This window comes from Triturus cristatus, chromosome 2_1, assembly GCF_964204655.1.
Source record: "Triturus cristatus chromosome 2_1, aTriCri1.1, whole genome shotgun sequence".
Classification (NCBI taxonomy): domain Eukaryota; kingdom Metazoa; phylum Chordata; class Amphibia; order Caudata; family Salamandridae; genus Triturus; species Triturus cristatus.
This window is the reverse complement of record NC_140581.1, coordinates 1,094,965,027-1,094,972,878: the sequence shown is the minus strand read 5'-3', so window position 1 is coordinate 1,094,972,878 and position 7,852 is coordinate 1,094,965,027.

Below are 7,852 nucleotides of genomic sequence, written 5' to 3'. Positions count from 1 at the left end.
CTGAATGTTTACAGTATTGCAAGGACAGTTCCTGGGTGAATACATAAGCAATGACTGGCTTCTAATTCTACCAAAACATGAGAACAGGAAAGGTTTTTAAGCAGTTATGTGTATGCAAAGATATGAAGTTTCCAAATGCTTCTCTCACACTGGTTCCCAAATGCACACAGACTCACAGTGTGATTCTAGACAACCAACACTATCCCTTGGACTTTACCCAAACTCATTCACTACTCTGGAAGGGGTAAGGGGACTGCACACAATCTACATATTTCAGTATTGCTCTTTAGTGTCAAAGCCTGACTCATTTTATGAATGCATAAGCAATGACTGGCTTCTAATGGTACTAAAACTTGACAACATAACAGGTTTTAAAACAGTTATCTGTCAGCAAGTACACAATAAACCCAAATGCTTCTCTCACAATGGTTTTTCCAAATGCACACAGACTCACAGTGTGATTCTAGACAAGCAACACTACCCCTTGGACTTTACCAAAACACAGTCACTACTCTGGAAGGAGTAAGGGGACTGCACACAATCTACATATTTCAGTACTGTAATTCCGTGTCAAAGCCTGACTCATGTTATCAATGCATAAGCAAAGACTTGCTTCTAATGCTACTAAAACTTGACAACATGACAGCTTTTAAAACAGTTATCTGTCAGCAAATACACGATGTTACAAAATGCTTCTGTCACAATGGTTGGCCCAACGCAGACAGACTCACAGTGTGATTCTAGACACGCAACACTATCCCCTATACTTTACCAAAAACACATTGACTACTCTGGAATGGGTAACAGGACTGCACACAATCTACATATTTCAGTACTGCACTTTAGTGTCAAACCCTGACTCATTTTATGAATGCATAAGCAATAACTGGCTTCTAACACTACTAAAACTTGACAACATGGCAGGTTTTAAAACAGTTATCTGTCAGCAAATACACAATATAACCAAATGCTTCTCTCACAATGGTTGGCCAAATGCACACAGACTCATAGTGTGATTCTAGACAAGCAACACTATCCCTTGGACTTTACCAAAACACAGTCACTACTCTGGAAGGAGTAAGGGGACTGCACACAATCTACATATTTCAGTACTGTACTTTAGTGTCAAAGCCTGACTCATGTTATCAATGCATAAGCAAAGACTGGCTTCTAATGCTACTAAAACTTGATAACATGACAGCTTTTAAAACAGTTATCTGTCAGCAAATACATGATGTTACCAAATGCTTCTCTCACAATGGTTACCCAAATGCACACAGACTCACAGTGTGATTCTAGACAAGCAACACTAGCCCTAGGAGTTTACCAAAACTCATTCACTACTGTGGAAGGGGTAAAGGGACTGCACATAATCTACATATTTCAGTACTGCACTTTAGTGTCAAAGCCTGACTCATTTTATCAATGCAAAGCAAAGACTAGCATCTAATGCTACTAAAACTTGACAACATGACAGGTTTTAAAACAGTTATCTGTCAGCAAATACACGATGTTACCAAATGCTTCTCTCACAATGGTTACCCAAATGCACACAGACTCACAGTGTGATTCTAGACAAGCAACACTATCCCTAGGAGTTTACCAAAACTCATTCACTACTGTGGAAGGGGTAAGTGGACTGCACACAATCTACATATTTCAGTACTGCACTTTAGTGTCAAAGCCTGACTCATGTTATCAATGCATAAGCAAAGACTGGCATCTAATGCTACTCCAACTTGACAGCATGACAGGTTTTGAAACAGTTATCTGTCAGCAAATACACGATGTTACCAAATGCTTCTCTCACAATGGTTACCCAAATGCACACAGACTCACAGCGTGATTCTAGACAAGCAACACTATCCCTTGGACTTTACCAAAACACATTCACTACTCTGGAAGGAGTAAGGGGACTGCACACAATCTAGATATTTCTGTACTGTACTTTAGTGTCAAAGCCTGACTCATTTTATGAATGCATAAGCAAACACTGGCTTCTAATGCTACTAAAACTTGACAACATAACAGCTTTTAAAACAGTTATCTGTCACCAAATACATGATGTTACCAAATGCTTCTCTCCCAATGGCTACCCAAATGCACACAGACTCACAGTGTGATGCTAGACAAGCAACACTATCCCTAGGAGTTTACCAAAACTCATTCACTACTGTGGAAGGAGTAGGGGACTGCACACAATCTACATATTTCAGTACTGCACTTTAGTGTCAAAGCCTGACTCATTTTATCAATGCATAAGCAAAGACTGGCATCTAATGCTACTAAAACTTGACAACATGACAGGTTTTAAAACACTTATCTGTCAGCAAATACACGATGTTACCAAATGCTTCTCTCACAATGCTTACCCAAATGCACACAGACTCACAGTGTGATTCTAGACAAGCAACACTATCCCTAGGACTTTACCAAAAGTTATTCACTACTCTGGAAGGGGTAAGGTGACTGCACACATTCTACATATTTCAATACTGCACACTACTATGAAAGCCTGACTCATTTTGCAATTGCATAAGCAATGACTGGCCTCTAACGCTACTCAAACATGACAACAAACCAAATTTTAAAGCAGTAATCTGCAAGCAAATACATGATGTTACCAAATGCTTTTCTCACAATAATTGCCCAAATGCACACAGACTCACAGTGTGATTGTAGACAGCCAACTATCCCTTGTACAAAATACATTCACTAGTCTACAAGATGTAAAGTGACTGCACACATAGCAGAAAATGTTCTACTACACATCAGTACCAAAATGTTTCTCTCAAAATGATTCCTAAATGCATACAGACTCACTGTGTGATTCTAGACAAACAACACTATCCCTTGCACTGTACCAAAACACATTTCTTAATCTAGAAGAAGTACTACATTTTAGTGTAGAAACATGACTCATTTTGCAAATACATAAAAAATGACTGGTTTCTAATTCTACCAAAACATAAAAACACCACAGTTATCTGTCTGCAAACACATGAAAAACACAAATGCTTATCACAGAATGGTTTCTACATGCATACACACTGTCAATAAGATTGTAGACAAAGAAAGTACTCCCTGCTCTTTAGCAGGAGAAATACAGTAGTCGGATTAAAATCAAAATAGACCACATACAGAATCTCTGGACTGTGCACCTGTCAGCAAAACCAAAGAATGGCAAAGTTTCCCTCTGATTTTGCACACATATACATGTAAACATCAAATCACATTCCTTCCCACATTAATTCAAAAGCCAACACACATTTCTATTGGTTAAAAATTTCAACCCTTTCCAAATGACATAAATTTGAACCCTACCCCCAATCTGCCTTCTGCCTGTTACCATAGAAACAGGTCATGGAACACTTAACTGAGCACACAGGTCACAAGTTCAGCACAAAATATTGATAATCAAAACAGCAAGTGTGCTTGACTTTTCAACATATCAGCTTATCATATATAATGTTCTTTTCAATCAGTTTTTCTTAACCAATAAGAATCATGCGTTCAAAAACAGAAACATGCACCCTAGTTTTCAGTGTAGAAGGTTGTCAAACAACCAATCATTTCTTTTCTTATTTTCAAAACTGCATCTTATCCACCATTTTAGAAAAATCTTACTTTTCAAACTGCCATTTCATTTACAGAGACCATCTGAGTGCATCCAGACCTCCCTTCAAGATGCTAAGAGTGTGGATTGTGGGACACAGCTATATTTTCTGTAGCCAAAGGTATGCAGAAAACAAAGGCATTCACAAAGACCTAGGTTTGCCAAATGTAGACATTAAATGGATTGGACAGAGAGGGTTAAAGTGGCACCAATTGATGCCATTGGTAAAATCCTGACCTCATAATAGTGCACTGTGGTGGCAATGACCTAGGCACTTTGACTTGGGGTAGGTCTGGAAATGCTTATGAAGGACACCTTTGCAGAATCGATTTCACTTTTTCCCAAAACTGCCTTTGTCTATTCTAACATATGCCAAAGGCAGAAATGGAACTGGTCCAATAATTTTTGTCCACAGATTGAGAAAGCTAGGAAACATGTGAATAAATCTGTTTCTGCTTTTCTCCGAGACTATAGAATGGGGTCCATTTACAATAACAATCTGCGCTTTCATATGCAAGAGATGTATAGGAGAGATGGAGTACTCTTTACTGACGAAGGAAACAGAGTCTTCCTCAACAACTTTAGACTCTGTATAGGTACTTACTTATCAGTACCAAAAACTCTCAATGAACACAACAGCTCTTTTTAGAGCCACTCAAGAACAAAACACTTAAGCTTGATGTTTATCTCCCAAAAATCTCATGTTTTTTTCCTTGGATTCGCGCACCCAACGCGTTAGGACCCGCGCACCCTACGTGAGAGAAATCGTGCACCTAACGCGTTAGGATGCGCGACTCCTAATTTTAACGTAAAAAAAAAATAGCCCCTATCCCAAATTTTTATTATGTCCGGGGACCCCATCCCCCGGGGCTTATAAAAACATGTTGGAGACCGTTAGGGGAGCCCCAACGCCCCCACGGTCCCAGCTGGCTCCCCGCATATGTTTGGATTTTGAAAGAGAGAGCAGCTTTCCCTGCTCTCTCTTTCAAAATCCAAATGAAGTTTGCTATAGGAGGGCGGGAGACTCCCGCCCTCTCATAGCAAACAACAGTGTCCTGGGGTGGAAACCCCAGGACACTGTAGAAGCCGGCCCTGGGGGGTGGCAGTCCCCAGGGCCCTCGAGGGCTCCAGGAGAGGGGCCATGCAGACCCCCTCCCTCAATAAATAAAGCCCCGGGGGGTGGTGGTGGCTTGGGGGGGCCGTTCAGCCCCCCACCCTATTTATTTTGTAGCCCCGGGGGGTAGCGGTCCCCGGGCCTGGGGGCCCCCTGGGCCCCCCTTTTAATTTAATTTCGATTTTGCCCCCGGGATTTCCCCCCCCGCTTGACGAATCACCCCGAAACTTTCAGGATAGGAGCGGACCGGAGCTGGCCAAAAGTTTAGAAAATTTCGCGAAGATTCATCAACCAGCTTCATTCTTATTGGGAATAGAATGTTGCGGATTTCCTATGGAAAATAGGTCCTAACTATAACTACCTACTGGCGACCGCCAGTAGGTAATATATATATATATATATATATATATATGTATATATATATATATATATTATCTACTGGCAGTCGCCAGTAGATAGTTATAGTTACAACCTATTTTCCATAGGAAATCTCAAAATTCTATTTTGAATAACTTTAGCGCCGGTTGACGAATCCTCGCGAAATTTTCAAAACAAATGGGGCGCTCCGTTCAGCTCCTACCCTGAAAGTCTCGGGGTGATTCGTCAGGCGGGGGCCGAGAAAAAGGGGGGTCCCAAAACGTGTTTTCCCCATGCATTTTTCCATAGGACCTTTAGTCGCAGCTACAGCCCGAACGGCTAAACAGAATTACGTGAAATTTGGCAGAGAGGTAGCCATAAGGTCAAGGAAGTGCCTTTTGAAGGTCTCGTGTAAATCTGTTCAGTATTTCCTGAGAAAATAGCATTTAAAACCATATCAATATCTATACGCGCACACCGTGCGCGCACTGTGCGTGCACCCTGCCGTGCGCGAGCGCAATTCTGATTGGTTGTTAGATGTCGGTAAACATTTGAATCGGTCGAAACCAGGAAGTGTCGGCCGCCATTTTGTCTCTCGCAGTCTGAGGGGGTGAAAAACAAATGTGGAGAACGTGAAAAGGGGGCAGGGTGGACAGTTCCTGACCCCCTAGCCTTTGTCAGGGGGTCCCAGAAGGACCCCCAAGGGCAAAAACTTGCGGAGTGCGCGCACCCTGCGCACACGGTGAAAAAACTATAACTCACGTGACCGCAATCCTCTGCTGATGATGTCAGATATTACATCACTGATGACATATGTGTCTTTCTGAAAAATAAATATTTGTAATATATGTATAGCTAAAGATTAATGGAAGAAGACATGGGTAAATAAGTGTCTAAATACAGTGATGTAATATCTGACGTCATCAGCAGAGGATTGCGGTCGCGTGAGTTATATTTGCCTGCACTAACTATAACGGGGGAATTTCATTGGTTTTTTACGAGTGAAATGTCCAGGTAACTATAACATGTGTGAAACCTATGGTTTTTTAAGTGAATATATATATATATATATATATTGGGGTACTATACCTATATTTGGATGAACTTATTTCCAGTTGTGGCCTTCTCCATAAATATTAGGCTCAAGCACTCCCTGGTACTTTACCAGTAGCTTTGATATTGATTTTTGGACATATTGATTTTTGGACATATATATATGTGACCACAACCTTGGGAATTTTTTTCTACCTGCCACTGCGCTTACTAGACTATATCACCCAACTGCAGGATTTTCGATATAATTTTATGTATCAACAACTTATGTGTGATAACTGAATATTGACTGTCACGAACAACATTAAATCAAGTAAAATGTAACAATGTTCACAACATTTGTAACTTGGTCGTTTAATATGGGATACATAAGGGAAAGCATTAATGTATCGAATGTAATTTGTTTTCAATCACGAATTTATGGTGTTAGAAGAAAGACTGAGATCAAGTCTGTTTTTACTTTTGTTTGTGCACGCTGCGACGTGCCCGGAACCAATTATGATATATACTTCCTGGTTCAGGAGCGAGGTCATGTGACCAAGGCTGCTTGTCAGCCGAAACGCGTCGTCTGGTGTGAATAAACTTTACACTTTCCTGCAGACTACGGAGTGGCTCGTCTTTCTTCCTAGGATATTGGGGAGAACTTCAATGCAATATATATATATATATATACATATCCATACACACAAAGGTTGCCCTCGTTGAATACGCCTGCACACTTTGAAGCAAACACCTCCTTTATTGTGGCCAGCAATGAAAAGTGCTCTCAATTGAAAGAGTTCGCCATACGCGTTTCAGGCAGCCGAACGCCCCTTGTTCACTGGCTGAGCACATGTAGATCTTGGCAGCATGTGAGGAACACTTAAATACTTAATGGACACGCCTCAGTGGGCTTCACCAGCCCCGTTGCATCTTGGTTCTTGTGGTCCCTTCATTACCCTCGGTGGGTGCCGCCAGAATCTCCAACGTGCATAAATATATCCCAAGTGGGTTCTCCTCAATGGAAACATCATTGTCACTGCCAAATCAAACCCCACAATATTCGGGCTTCAAAGTCCTCGCAGCACCTAATTTTCGTCAGTGCTGCAGGTCCGCTTCATCCGCGGCGGGGCATATTCGCGGTGAGGTGCGCCACTATTTAATCCATACACACAAAGGTTGCCCTCGTTGAAGTGTGCAGGCGTATTCAACGAGGGCAACCTTTGTGTGTATGGATTAAATAGCGGCACGCCTCGCCGCGAATATGCCCCGCCACGGATGAAGCAGACCTGCAGCACTGACGAAAATTAGGTGCTGCGAGGACTTTGAAGCCCGAATATTGTGGGGTTTGATTTGGCAGTGACAATGATGTTTCCATTGAGGAGAACCCACTTGGGATATATTTATGCACGTTGGAGATTCTAGCGGCACCCACCGAGGGTAATGAAGGGACCACAAGAACCAAGATCCAACGGGGCAGGTGAAGCCCACTGAGGCGTGTCCATTAATTATTTAAGTGTTCCTCACATGCTGCCAAGATCTACATGTGCTCAGCCAGTGAACAAGGGCGTTCTGCTGCCCGAAACGCGTATGGCGAACTCTTTCAATTGAGAGCACTTTTCATTGCTGGCCACAATAAAGGAGGTGTTTGCTTCAAAGTGTGCAGGCGTATTCAACGAGGGCAACCTTTGTGTGTATAGAATAAATAGCGGCGCGCCTCGCCGTGAATATGC